Here is a 16,228-nt window from a genome sequence, read left to right on the forward strand (position 1 = left end):
TTAATAGAAAATTATTCATAAACTCACTCATGGCAATAAAATAACAGGTTAGACTAATCAAATTAACCATTGGATGATTTTACAAAGATTCATAAATTATAATTAAAAATAAAGAAAGAAGAAAAAAAAAGACTTGTTGTGAAATTGAGGAGCATGACAGAAACACGGATATAAAGAAAATATAATATAATAATATATTTATATAATAATATTAAATATATAAAATAAAATAACTGAAATTATAAAATTAGATAATATGAAAATTAGTGAAATTTTGAAGTGGAATTCTCATCAATGTATGTGTGATTTTAAGATCCACAAAATGTCATTATTTATAGGCAAAGTGACAAGTAGGATGTGGACTTACATGGACACTAAGCATGAATAATTACAAGGCATATGGATAACATGAAGAGTGACACATAACTTTTGGGACACTAAGTAATGAGCATCTATTTATTATTATAATATTCACTCCCCCTTAGATACCCATATATATATATATGAAATATGCCTCGTTAAAAAGAGTACATATTTCATATAATATATACTCCTAAAATAATACAATATATTTACTCCCCTCACGAAAACATCATTTAAGATCTCTGATTCGCCATATTCCAATGTTATGCACCAATTTTTCAAAAGTTGTCGTTGGTAATGCCTTTGTAAAGATGTCTGCCAGATTATCTTTCGAACAAATTTGTTGTACAATGATGTCACCATTTTCTTCAAGATCATGAGTGTAAAAAAGCTTCGGTGAAATATGCTTTATTCTATCTCCTTTGATTTGGACTATGCAAGCTGTGTTGTTTTCATATAATATTGTTGGAAGATTTTTATTAGAAGATAAGTCACACGTTTCACGAATGTGCTAGTCGTTGACCTTAGCCATGCACATTCTTGACTAGCCTCATGAATTGCAAGAATTTCAACATGATTTGAGGAAGTGACCGTTATAGTCTGTTTCACCGATTGCCATGATATAGTAGTTCCCCTACATGTGAACAGATAACGTATTTGAGATCTAGCTTTGTGTGGATCAAATAAATATCCAAAATCTGCATAACCAACTAGATAAAATATTCATTTATTTGAATAAAAAAAAATCCATATCGATTGTTCCTCGAAGATAACAGAGTATATGCTTAATTTCGTTCCAATGTCTTTTTGTAGGAGAAGAATTATATCTAGCTAATCAATTTACTGAAAATGCAATATCTAATCTTGTATTATTAGCAAGATACATAAGTGCACTAATTGCACTAAGATATGGTACTTCAGGACCAAGAAGTTTTCCATTATCTTCTTGATGTCTCAATATATCTTTCTTTATATCCAATGAACAGACTTCCATGGAATATTTAATGGATGTGTTTTATCCATATAAAATCTTTTCAAAAATTTTCCTGTATAAATTGATTGGTGAATAAATATTTCATCTGCTAAATGTTCAATTTACAAACCAAGGCAAAATTTTGTTTTTCTTAGATCTTTTATCTCAAATTCTTTCTTAAGATATTCTATTGCTTTTAAATGCTCTTCAGGAGTTCCAATTATATTCAAGCCATCAACATATACAGTTATAATAGCAAATCCTTATTGTGATTTCTTTATAAAAACACACAGACATATTGGATTATTTTGATATCATTCTTTCAATAAATATCTACTCAGGCGATTGTACCAATCTGTCCTGATTGTTTCAATCCATATAGTGATCTTTGTAATTTTATTATATAACATTCCTGAGAATTTGATGTATATGTTTCAGATACCTTAAATCCTTCTGGGATTCTCATATAAATATCATTATCAAGAGATCCGTATAAATATGTTGTGACTACATCCATAAGATGCATATCCAGACTTTTATATACAGTCAAGCAATTAAATATCTTTGTGTAATTGCATCCACCATTGGAGAATATGTCTCCTCGTAATCAATACCAGGTCCTTGTGAAAATCTTATGCAACTAGTCTTACTTTGTATCTTGTGACCTTATTATTTTCATTTCTTTTTTTCACAAATACCTATTTGTATCCCATAGGTTTAACACCTTCTAGTGTTCAGACTACTGGTCCAAAAACCTGATGTTTTGAAGGTGAGTTTAATTCTGCCCCGATTGCTTCTTTCCATTGAAACCAATCTTTTCTATGTTGACATTCTTCAAAAAAAATTTGGTTCAAGATCCTCATTTTCTGATATAAGAGCAACATTATACGCAAAAATGTTGTCAATAATTACATTAGTTCGATTCTATTTTTTTTCTGACATAACATAGTTTATTAAAATCTCATTATTATCTTTAGGTATTTCACCTTCTTCACTAGTCACGTCGAGGATTATGGGTATTTACATCCTCAACCAAGTTTTTTTTCACTATTAATTATTTTTCGTTTTTTATGATTTTTATCTTTGGAACCCATTGGTCTACCACGCTTCTGGCGTGTTCCAGACTCATTAGTGATAACTTATTGTGTTGGGATATCAATTTTTTATGGAACATTTGCAACTAGTATATATAACTTAGTTACTTTCTTTGCATCTATAAATGCATTTGGTAATTGATTTGCTATATTTTGCAAATGAATTATTTTTTGAACTTCAAGTTCACATTGATCTGTACGGGGATCTAAATGAGACAATAACAATGCATTCCATGTAATTTCTTTTTCCAATTTCTTAATTTCTCTCCTTAATGTTGGAAATTTTGTCTAATAAAAATGACAGTCGACAAATCGTGCAGTAAATACATCATCCGTCAGGGGTTCAAGATATTTAATAATTGATGGAAAATCATATCCAACATATATTCCTAACATCCTTTGAAAACTCATCTTAATGCATTGTGGTGGAGCAATTGGAACATATATTACATACCCAAAAATTTTCAGATGAAAAATATTTGGCTCATCACCATAATTAATTGTAATGGTGAGTACTTAAGCTACTGGCCTAATGTGTACAAGTGACGTTACATGCAAAATAGCATATCCCCATACAGATGAAGAAAGCTTAGCTCTCATAAGTAATGGTCTTGTAATTAATTACAAACGTTTTATGAATGATTCTGCTAAACTATTTTGTGTATGAACATGAGCTACAGGATGTTCAAACACTTATCCCAATTGACATACAATAATTATTGAAAGTTTGGGATGTAAATTCACTAGCATTATCAAGACGGATGGTCTTAATTGTATAATTAGGAAATTGTGCTCTTAACTTAATTATTTGAGTAAGTAATCTTGCAAATGCAAGATTTTGACTTGATAATAAGCACACGTGTGACTAGATGCATCTATTAATACCATAAAATATCTAAATGGTCCACTTGATGGGTTAATAGGCCACATATATCACCATGAATTCGTTCTAAAAATGCTGGTGATTCAATCCCTACTTTAGCTAGTGATGGTTTAATTATCAATTTTTCTTGAGAGCAAGCATCACATGATAATTCATTAGATTGAATAATCTTCTGGTTCTTCAATGGGTGTTCATTTGAATTCTCAATAATTCTCCTCAACATGGTAGATCTCGAATGACCCAATCGACTATGCCAAATTGTAAATATCTGGATTCATGAACTTCAGGTTCATTGTTGCATATATTTCAATTACTTGTATATGAGTATAATATAATCCAGAAGATAAAACATGCAACTCTTCCAATATACGTTTTTCATTTGAGACAGTGGATATGTTATATAGATATTCCACATTATTCTTACTATCAGTCTCAATATAATAACCACTACAATGTATATCTTTAAAACTTAGAAGATTTCTCTTTGATTGAGTAGAGAATAATGCATTGTCAATTGTGGATTTTGTTCCTCTAGGAAAAATAATATTTGCTTTTCCAAAACAATCGATCAAGTTTGCAAGACCTGATATTATATTTACTTTTGCTTTTAGCATTGTCAATTTGGAAAAATATTTTTTATTTGTAAGTATTGTGTGTATAGTTGCACTATCTGCCAGACATAGATCTTCTTTGCTCATTTTTTAAACACCTAACATATGAAAATGATATATGTTTCTTCATTAAAAGAAAATAATTACAATAAGAAAAAAATATTTAAAATACATGAAGATAGATAATAAAAAGAAACAACAACATTAAGTCTACATATTCCTAAAATCAAAAGAAACACTTGATGTTCCATCAACTAAGCCAATCTTCTCTTTAGTAGATTCAAAGAAGTCTGTCACATCTAAATTTGTTATATGAGATCGGTCAAATATGTCATTATCCTAGTATGCAAAATTTACTTCTACATTTTTCTCTTTTTCCTTCAAGGAGGCTTGATAGAGGTCAACTAAGTATTTTGACGCACGACAGGTACGTGACCAATGTTCAGTTATTCCGCATCGGAAGCATTTATTTTCAACACTTTTTAAACTTTTATTTTGTGGAGCTTTTTCTTTGTGATTATCATTTTATGTGGTTCTTTTTAAATTTGAATGATTAAAACGATCACCGCAAAAATAATATTATTTCTTCCTCTATCATGGTCACGACCTCAACCGCTACCGCGACCACGACCTCGACCATGATTATTATTAAAATTCACAGCATTCACTTCAGTAAATGGTATCGTTCCGGTTGGTCGAGATTCATGATTTTTCATCAATAACTCGTTATTTTGTTCGGCCACAAGAAGACATGAATTTAATTCAGAATACTGTTTAAAACCTTTCTCTAGATATTGCTGCTGCAGGAGCATATTCGAGATATGAAATGTAGAAAATGTCTTCTCTAACATATCAACATCAGTAACTTTTTCTCCGCATAACAACAATTTTGAACTGATTTTAAATAATGCAGAATTATAATCGCTTACTGATTTAAAATTTTATAGCCTTAAATGCATTCGTTCATAACGAGCTTTAGGAAGAATAACTGTCTTTTGATGATCATACATTTCTTTCAAATTTTTTCACAAGATACAGAGATATTTTATTGTAAGGTCCTCCATTTTTAATCCCTCGTGGAGATGATGACAAAGAAAAATCATAGATTTTGCTTTGTCATGTCGTATTTCCTTCTTTAATTGTTTCTTCCAAGTTCATAGCATCCAGGTGAATTTCGGCATCGAGTATCCATGACAAAAATTATTGCTATTAATGTCAAGAGTGTGAATTCTAATTTTGTAAGATTTGTCATGACAACACTATCACAAAATATTATATTTATATTAGAAATTTAATAGATATTGAATATGCAAAATAACATTAAATTTATTACCTACTTTTAGCAGAGAAAACCACATGAGCTCGTGTCGATAACGTGTTGTGAAATTGTGGAGCACGACGAGAACACAGATATAGAGAAAATATAATATAATAATATTAAATATATATAATATAATATAAAATAAAATAACTAAAATTATAAAATTGGATAATATGAAAATTAGTGAAAATTTTAAGTGAAATTCTCACCAATGTATGTGTGATTTTAAGATCCACAAAAATGTCACTATTTATAGTCGAAGTGGCAAGTAAAATGTGGACTTACATGGATACCAAACATGAATAATTACAAAGCATATGGACAATATGAAGGGTAACACATGGTTTTGGGACACTAAGCAATGGACATCTATTTATTATTATAATATTCATAATAAGACTAATGTTGTTTTCTTCAAATTCCATCAATTTCACGTCATAAATATTAGATACAAAATATGTTAAAATATCAACATGAACATGATTCAACTGGTATGAACATGTACTATAAACATCGAGGTGTGAAGTTCATCTCCTCAATGCATATATTGTAAAAAGAAAAGAAGTTAAAATACATCTTGGTTTATATATCTTTGAACTTATACACTCTCAAACTTTTATGGGTAAAAAGGGGTCCAAATTTCTAAAAGTGTTAAAATTAGACCATCAAATTTACAATAATTATAGAAACAGGACTCACGAATAATAAAAATTGAACTATCAAATTTATGAAATTATTTCATATTTAAATTAGAACATTTTAAAGTTCTATACCATTATCATAATTAAATTTTAGGACTTAAATTTTAAAATTAAAAGTTTAAAGATATAATTCAATTCAAAAAAGTTATTTACATTTCCCGTGGACTCCTCTTTCATTCATTTAGCTTACGCGGCAAGTTGTACTTGGATGACTGTCCAGGATAGAGCCACGTCAGAGGTGGTGGATCATACGGCCAATTAGTAAGCGACACGTAATAAGAAAAACAATAAAATTGTTAGGAAAACGCGGCGAATTATTATTATTATTTTCCGACGAAAAACGCGACAAATTAAATATTAATTTAAAACGTAAAACGACAGATCGGTTGTCCGTTGGAATTGGAAGAAGCAAGAAACGGTTTCCCCCGCCCTTATCTCTCTGCCTCTAACAACAACCATTCGTTGGGTTTTTCTAATCGTACGACGGACAATTTACTATCACGTGTCTAAAGCTGAGTAGGCACGTGCCATTAATACCAAACTTTATTTCATTTCCCCATGTGTCTTTCATGTTTTAAATTTCCCAGGGCCGTTATTAAGTATTACAGATATTTGTTTTGCTTTTAAAAGAAAATATGACAATTAAAAAATAAGGGGACTTCATTATTTCATTTTTCTTTTTAGTTAAAAAAACAATGTTTTACTTTTTAATATTTATATATATTTTCAATCTGGCCATTATTGTTTTAAAAGATTACTTTACAATTTAGTTTTTATTCATTAGTGGATGTTTGAATCTACTTATGAAAAATTCACCAGACATAGTACTCTTATTCAATGAACAAAAAATCAATTCAAGATAGAAAATTCATTTCTATCAAATGTCTTAAAAATTTTCTTCTTTTTGATGATTTTTTTCCATAAAAGTTTATTCATTCACTAATTATGGTGAATAAGTTGCCCTTGGCCAATTTAAAATTTACTAATAGAAAGAATTATAAATTGAAAATATTAAAAGGACTAAACTGAAATATTTAAAAAACTAGGGACTATACCTAAATGAAATCAAATGGGCCGAAAGTCATGAAGTAGTTAATGGGCCCTTGCCCAAATCCATCTATATTTCATATTGGGCTTCTTTCTCATTTAGAAGGAGCTAGGTTTAAGGTTTGTCACCATCTAAATACCATGAAATTATCCAAATCTAAACATAAAAAAGGTGCAAGGAGTCCTACACTTATTTTTTTTCATTTTCATTATTCTATATAAAACAAACAATTATAAGGGGAACTATATATATTTAAATACAAAGACATACTACTAAATCAGGGAGGTCAATTATTTATATGATCATCTAAAAGATTTGATTACAAGGGGAGCTAAGTTTAGTTTACTTGATTGACCAACTAGTATATGATCATCTAAATCAAGTCACAATCTCAAATATCTTCTTATAAATGTTTAACTTATAACTTCTAAACTTGATTTGAATCATAAATCTAATATATATCAATGAAAAGATTTGATTGACAAAATCATATAAATATAAGATTGTTATCTAGAATTTAAATTCTTTACTCTAGTAATAGTTTGTTAGATTAAGAAAAGATATGAATTAACACTCTTTGTCAAAATCACTCAATATATTTAAGTAGCCAATCAAAATTGTAGATAAAACATACCAACTACTTACCAATCAAATAAAGAAGAAATAGTCAACATGGACATATTTAAACTGAGATAAAACTTATACTATCGACTACAAGAACGACTCTTCATCCCCACATATTGTGAATAATAATAATGATGATGAAGAAAGATAATTTATTTGGTTAAAAAAATGTAATATAATGTAATTGGGTGCATTGACGATCTACTTTCCTTTTCAAATATACCTAATGCCTATTTTATGCTTAAGTTATGTGTGTTTTTCAAAATCTACTCCCACTCTTAATGAGTGTTTGAATCAACAAAAGTTTTTATTTTATTTTGGTTTGCGTTCTTCTTAAAGTTTGAATTAAAAATATATTATAGTGGATGAACATTGATGTTTCCTTCATTTCAGTACCTAATCTTTCAATTTTTTTAAATTTTTATTATTGCTTTTTCAAACATTATTATGCGTGCTATGAAATAAATCAATTTCGGTGTGAAATTTTAATTCTTTAACGAGTGTGATTGGTCTGGATTCTTTCCTAAGGATAGACGAGTCTCCTTAATTAATATTAAATTATTTGTTTTAAGTATAATTAATATTCAATTAGTAAAGGTAGAATTTGGTCAATTTTACTTTACCTTTACATTTCCTTTCTAAATTTGCAGTTGTAATATCCTAGGACTCTATTGGATAACTTTTTTTAATTAAGATTCTAAACACAGTTTCTATTTATAGTTTTTTTATTACCTATATTATAAAATAAAATATTTAAAGTTTTGAAAACGAAAAAAAAAATTGTTTCTTTAAAATTTAACTTAGAATTTAAATGTGTATTTTTTTTAAGGAAGACAAAAAATTTTAGTAAAAAATTAATGTGGGAAAACAAATATAACTTTAAGAAAAATGAAACAAAAAATAAAATAGTTGTTAAGTCATGTAAGATTTTTATTTTGATGATCTAAATTTTACCTCCAAAATGTCGCTTGACCCAAGTTTTGAAAATAATGGTTTTCCAAAGCATAGAACACAAGCACAAAAGAGAGTGAGATAAAAAATCCTAGTGTATGATAACATTATTGTATTAATTAGGCCACAATTTATCAACCCGTAATGAAATTTGGTGTAATTGAAATGAGATTTTATTGATGAATGAATCGTAATAAGATTGAATCGTAAACATAATTGGATGGCTTTTGGTCGTGTTTACTTAGATTTATGAATCTGTGACATTTTACTATCCCACATGTGATAACTATGATCCTCGGACCATTCCAATTTGCAGAAAGTCATTCCAAATTCAATGGGCAATTATACAACGGGACAAAAGTGAAAGCTATTACCTCATTCTGTGTTAGTCCAACTAGATTCTATAAAAAAAAATGACTTGGCGATAGAGCAAAGAAGCGACCGCTTGCTAACAAGCAAGCACAGAAGGAAATTCCATAAAGGTGCCAACAAAATTGAAATTCTTGGGAGAAGTCAAGAATGTTTTCCAAGAACCTGAGCCATACGACAAGGAGATTCTGAAATTGCGAAGGTTTGGTTCGATCAAGCTGTCGAATATTGGAAACAAGCTAACGCACTTACTCCGGTTAATTATATTGAAGTGCAGAATTAGTTGAAGATCACAAGGTGTTTCGAATAATCAAACTTTTTGAGTTTATTCGAAATGTTATTTTTACCATTACATTTGATCCTAAGATTAATGATAACGGTAATGGTAACAATAAATGTTGACATATTCATAACTTTCATGTAGTTACAGTAATATTATATGTAACGGTAACAATAAAGGTAGTGGATTCCATATAATCTTCAACCACACTTAGATTGGGCACCTTCTATTTCTCAATTAAAAATACAGATAAACAACAACAAACGTAATCAACTAAGGTCCACTTTTTAACTTTACCATTGATAAATTACTTACTATACATCCTTATTTTCAACGCAAGTAAAAGGGTTACACATCCTTATTTTTTAAAATCAAAGAGCATTTTGAGAGTAAAATTTGAGTCATAGAGAAAAAAAAATCTCCTCTCGATAATAATAAGAAGTCCGAGTGGCACGTAGAAATACCAACTTTGCAAGCAACAAATTTACAAATTATTTTAAAATTTTGGTTCAACATAGAATCCCAACAAATAATATATCCAAATATATTACTATTTTTTCCCCTTAATTAAGTAGCATGGCCTCTCCCTAACTCTTTTAAATTCAAATTCAATTTGTATTGCAAAGATTTTGTTACTCGTAAATCGAATCAATATCAATTTTTTTAAATACGTTTGTTTAGATTATAGATTTGATTTCTTTTTGTCAACTATCAATAAATTAAAATGAAATTTGACATAAATTTGAATCATTAATATTTATTTTAATTTTTTAAAGATATTTATTTAGAAGTTTTTTTAATTGAGAATTGGGGTTTGCAACAATTACAAGATGAATGTCTTTATTAGGAAAGATTATTCAATGTGATGAAAGCTACCAAATATTGTGCGATTGGCATGTGAAATTAAATCGGCAATGCATGGTTTATTTAATTAGAATGTTGAAAATTAATATTTAATCTTGTGAGGTGGACTTTAGTGTGCTGGACTAATTAATGTGATGATGAAATTATTTGATCGCATTGTCTCCTCAATTATCAACATAATTTACTTGTTTTTCTTTTTTTTTTTTTTCCCTTCATTTTCTTTTTCCATTTTCTGTTGCCAAATACTTTAATACTTTAATTACTTTAATAATAAATTGATATACAAAATTCTGTGTAGGTATGTTCTTTCTTTCTCAAAATTTATTACTTTTTTGTATTTTCTATATGGACATTTGAACCCTTAATTAATTTTTAAAAACAAAAATGACGATAATATTTTGAAAATTAACATATAAACACTCATTCCATTTCAATTCTAATTTTTTATTATTTATTATCTATTTTTTACCAAGGTTTTAAAACCCAAACAAATTAAAATTTTGAAAAAAAATAGTTTTTAAATTTCTTTTTTATTTTTGTAATTTGACTAAGAATCCAACTATTACTTTATATGCTTAATTTTTTTTATTTTTTAAAAATAAATGGATATCAAACCAGACCTAGAATTTATGATTCTAAACTTGATAATATGATGCATCCTAATTATTTTGATCTATTGACCTGTACTATACCATCTTAACCTTTTAAATTGATATGATAGTGTTGTATGTGAATACAAAAAGTATAATAATACTCTCAATTTGTTTGCAAATTAAGGAATCATTGATAGTGTCAGTGAGTTTGACTTAGTGATATCGACATGATTTTCTTTCCGAGAGGCCTTACCCTATGTTGTATTAAAAAAATAATAATAGATCTAGTAATTTTACAGATTAAATATTTTTATTAATTTTTATATTTTTTTAATAGGGTGATGCAACTTGCAAACAATAATATCTTTGTTACTAAGATGGTTAGCTGGGGAACCTTCTGTATTTTCTAAAATTAAATCAATACCCTATGTTAAGAATGTGTGTAACAACAAAATTTCTTTGGTCCAGTCTAGAATTTCTTAATGCCTAAAAACTAAAAAGTTAGGTGAGATTTTTAATTATGTTATTATTAAATAGTAATCATTGTTTTAAAAGACACAGTTTAGTTTTTTTAATAAAAAATTATAAAATATATTGCAGTGACGTTTTAGTTAATAATATGTATCTTAACTAGTTGAATTATCTTTATGTTGACAACCAAATATTTTAGCTACATGCAAAGTTTACCACATTCAGTCGAAAACAAGTAACATAATTTAAATATGAAATATAAAGGGATTAAATTATATTTCTTTTAAAAAGAATCATCGACAATTTTTTTTTAAAAAAAATAAAAGATTGAAAGAATAGGACTAAAATTTATATTTAGTCAAAATGATATACTTACAAAAATAATATTTGGATGTATCCTAGACTAAATCTTTATTTTTCAGCTCATTACAATTTCTCAAAAAAAAAAAAAAAATTAAAAAAAGGAAAGGAAGAGTTTGCTAAGGACAAACTGTCTTAGCTGACGGAATGTGCCCTGATATTTTTCGAATTTTTACAATTTTCTAGAAAATCATTCGTCAGCAACAAACACGCACATATAAGGCTGTTATATAGCCTTATACTTTTGTCTATATTTACAAAAATACTCATATTCTTCCGAAAGTTGTTTCAAGATTATTTTTTTTAGTATAAATCTTGTTAGGGTTAAAATTAGCTCTCAATGAGACCCATGTGACAAGCTAGTCCAACAACTTTTAGAGAGAATTCATTAGGACTCGTGAGGTAAATTTAATGTATAGCTCAAAGGAGTTTAGGAGAGAGCTCAAGAGGACCCAACTCAAGAGAACCTATGGGAGAGTCTAAGGAGCCGAGGAGAGAGCTCAAGAGGACCCATGAGAGAGCCTAAAAGAGCTTAGAGAGAGTTCAATGAGACCCATGAACTAAGCATATTGTAGCTCAAAGGAGTCTAAGCCTAGAAGAGAGCTTCAGAGAGTATCAGTTCAGCTTAGATGAACTTAAAGGAGCTTAAGACTAGAAAAAGCTTAGGAAAGTCGAGCCTGAGCCTAGAAAAGTTCATGTTATGAGAGCTCTGAGAAGCCTAAGCCTAGAAGAAAGCTTAGGAGAGTCGAACTCGGTTGAGTGATTGAGGCTGAAACGTCTATATTCATAACGGGCATGCCTTTAATAATACGTTAAGAATTTAAAGTGGTGTATTAGTTGCAGTAATAATGATGTAATTGCTCAAATAATTAACTCGACGATTTCAAGGATTAAAGAGGGACATTATGACCCTTTGTTACATGTTACTACCTTATAAAAATGAACAAGGCCATTGTCCGAAAGTATGCATAAATATCCTGTTATTTTCCTGTGGCCTACTTAAACATGATCCACATATATGTTACCATGTATATGTTTAAGTTACATAAAATAACCTCATATTTTTCTTTAATAGATTATTGCATATAAAATAATCGACTATTGATTCAAATAATATATAAATTCGAGTTTAAGGTATACATCCCAATAAATAAACAGATATTTGGCACCTTAAACTAATAACAAAATTACAAGAAAAAACGAAAAAAAAAAAAAAAAAAAACACTGGGAGGCTCGAACCAGCGACCAGCAACTCGCGCGCGCGTCTAACAAACGTAGTGTCATGACGCTAGGATACAACGTCGTGGTGCTACAGAATATTTTTTCATTCGCCCTCGCGTCGCAGCATCGTAACACTAAGGTAGCAACGTCGCGACACTGCAATCTAGAATGCTCGATTTCTGTCGTTCTTCTCAACAATCAGCCACCACGAACGACACAAACATTCAAATTACAGAATCAATTGTACAAAATAAATTGTAACGACCAGAGTTTAGGAGGGGTACATGAATGAACCGATATCACATCTAAATGAGAGGGGTCCTGAGGACATGAAAGTATGGTTAAGAAAGGCTTAAAAGAATTGAAAGTTACTACCTATACCACCCGTAGGGGATGCATGGAATTGTTGGAGCCCATGATCGATAGGTCCGCGAAGTCCCCCTACTAGCACACGTTCAAATTAGAATTAAGGGAATTAATAATTATATGAGATATAATTGCTTGTTTAATTTTAGAATTAAACGGAATAAGAGAATTTATATTTAAATATGATTTAAATATATGAAAATGGATATGTGTAAAAATTAATTTAATAATTGATATTAAATTAATTAGTTTTATTTAGAAATTAATTTATGAAATTAATTTTATAAAAATTAATTTTTTCAGTTTTTAAATCAAAATGGATTTTAAAATTCAAGTTTTAATTTTGAGATAAAATTGAAAAATTGGAAAAAACCATGCACAAATGGAATATAGAGATATTCCATTATCCATCTTCTTTATGCTCACACAATACCCATTTTCCTCTTCTTCATTAACTTCAAGCATGAGCTGCAAGTCATGTAACATTCTTCTTTGCATGTTCACCTACAATAAAGAAAGAAGAATGGAGTGATTTTGAGGCATGCAATCAAGAGAATTTTAGCTGAAAATTCGTGGTGAAGAAAGTGTTCTTCAACAAGATTGCTGCTATGAGCATTTCTCCATAATCACTTGATTCAAGCTTGTTTTGAGTCCCACAACTCAATCTAGAGTATCAAGACAATAGTGGAGAAGATCTTGAGGTGGTCTACAACTAGATTCGGAGAAGATTGCAGCTGGAGATCGAGCTTTGAAGAAGTTCTACAAAGGTATGTCATGAAACTCACTTGTTTCTGCAAGAGCATGCTTCATATTTTGCCAAAATTAATGAATTAGAATGCTTAATGATTCTTGTTGCTTCCGCTGTTGCTGATACAATCCTGCAATTGGTATCAGAGCATCATATAAGCGTTCAATTTAGTTAAATTTTGGTATGTTGGGTGTTTTTCATGAGATATATGAAACTGATGCACTGATATGGTTTCCTGAGTTTTGGCATTTTAATTCTCTTTAATTTCTCAATAAAATTTTTAATTTACTCTTGTTTCATGAGCTTATATGTGTTAGCAAGAGTCTGTAATTTATTTGGAGTCATTAGAGTTGAAATTAAGATGTAATTGAAGAAACAAGTGAATGAGGCCAAGCTGTTGTTCTAGTTTTTCAACTTCTACGCAAAATCGTTGTCGAGGTTTAGTTGCTAAGCGATCGTCTAGTTCTAAGCGTTACACGATGTGAAGAAAAGCTAGACGATCGTATAGCAATAGACGTTGGTCGTTGTGATATTGGACGTTAAACGATCGTACACCTGTAGGAACTAAACGATGCATTGAAGTGCTATACGATAGCACTAAGCAATCGCTTAGCTTTTGCGTGGGATCTAATTGATGCGTTGGAGGTGCTATACGATGGCACTACACGATCGTGTAGCTACAGCGCGCGCTAACCGATGCGATGAAGTGTTATGCGATAGCGCTAAGCGATCGTCTAGCTGTGACGCTAAGCGATGTGTTCAAGTTCAATGCGATGGAACTAAATGCTCGTGTAGCTACAGCGTTGAACGACGCGATGATGTTCTATGCGATGGAACTAAGCGATCGTTTAGCTGCGGCGGACACTAAACGATGACACGAAGCGCTAAGCGATGGTGTTAAACGATCGTGTAGTTCTATCTGAGACTAAGCGATTGCACTATGCGATAGACAGATGACACTAAGCGATCGTGTATCTCTTCTCTATACAAGGCGATGATGTTAAACGATTGCCTTCAATGCTACACGATCAGCCTTAACGAGACTTTGAGGTTGGACCGAGAGCAGTCGGTTCGATCGATTTTCTCGAGGTCCAATCTGGTTTAGCCTCAAAGGGTTTTTGGCTGGTCTGGTTTAGACTTATCCAATCTAGTTCAAGATGCTTGGGTTCAACTTGGAGCGGTTCAAAGACGGTTTTGAAGTTTATTTGTAATAGTTAGGCATCTGTTTGCTTGTTTATGCCAAAATTGAAATTGTATCAATTTGTATTTAATTGTTTATGCATATGATGTATGTTTTAATTAAATAAATCTTGTATGTGTATACAGTATGCCATTTAGATTTAAAATCCCACCATAGGAAGCATATTACATGCATTGAAAGTATGTTATAATCTGTTATAATATATAGTATGCATGTTAGGGTTTCTTGTATTTAATATAAGTGTTATATTAAATATTGAATGCCTTTATGTATGTTATGGATGTTTAGCATGTCTAAAGTTTTATAAGTTGTTATAAAATTGGGTTAGACGGTTAAAATCCATAAAGAACAACTACATGCTCACGTAGGTTGACCACCTGTTTTAAATAGTTAAAACTTATAAAACTCAAGTTACAAACTCAACTGGTATATAATCCTATCTAAGGCTGGAGGTACTTAAGTTGACGGTTTACGAAACACCTCCTACCTAGGGATTATGGCCGAATTATTAAGCGTTGGTAACCGATTTTTACGAGTACACATGAGTAATGTGAGGTAATAAAAGGGTTTATCACTTAGACATTGTAGGTTAAAAATCCTCGTAGGTTAAAAATCCAATTAGAAGCGTTATACTTGGATAAACCATATAGACTTAGGGTTGTTTTATTAGCCGAAAAGAACCTAAGTATAAATTTACCCAATTAATAGAACACTTTAGTGACAGTTTAATAACTTCTATATGATAAAGTTATTAGAACACTTCAGAATAACATATATGATATGTTATTTTTAGCTCTCACATCTCTAAGAGTTCACAATCCAGATTTTAGCAGTACATCGTGTCATCCTGGGAATGACTTCCATACGAAAAATATTTTTTAGCTTAAACCTAGATTGCGGTGAATAAGAGGAAGTCGTTCAAATGTAAATCAATTTATTCGATATATAGATTTCAACTGCCACGTCTCCACATAGTTTACACCGTTAGATTCATATGACTCTTCGTGTCACCCTGGGTGTGACCTCCATACGGAAAGTGTTTTGTATGAGTCAATAACAAGGTAAATGGAGGAAGTAGTTCATAATAAGTGGGTGAAGGAAATGTGTCAACATTGTCCTATGGTCTCCTCCATTAGTTTGAACCGTGAGATTTCTATGTTGCGTTTGTTGGTTTGCTTTAGATGGC

Source organism: Benincasa hispida, chromosome 4 (assembly GCF_027475165.1).
Source record: "Benincasa hispida cultivar pf3 chromosome 4, pf3_genome.v1.1, whole genome shotgun sequence".
Lineage (NCBI taxonomy): Eukaryota > Viridiplantae > Streptophyta > Magnoliopsida > Cucurbitales > Cucurbitaceae > Benincasa > Benincasa hispida.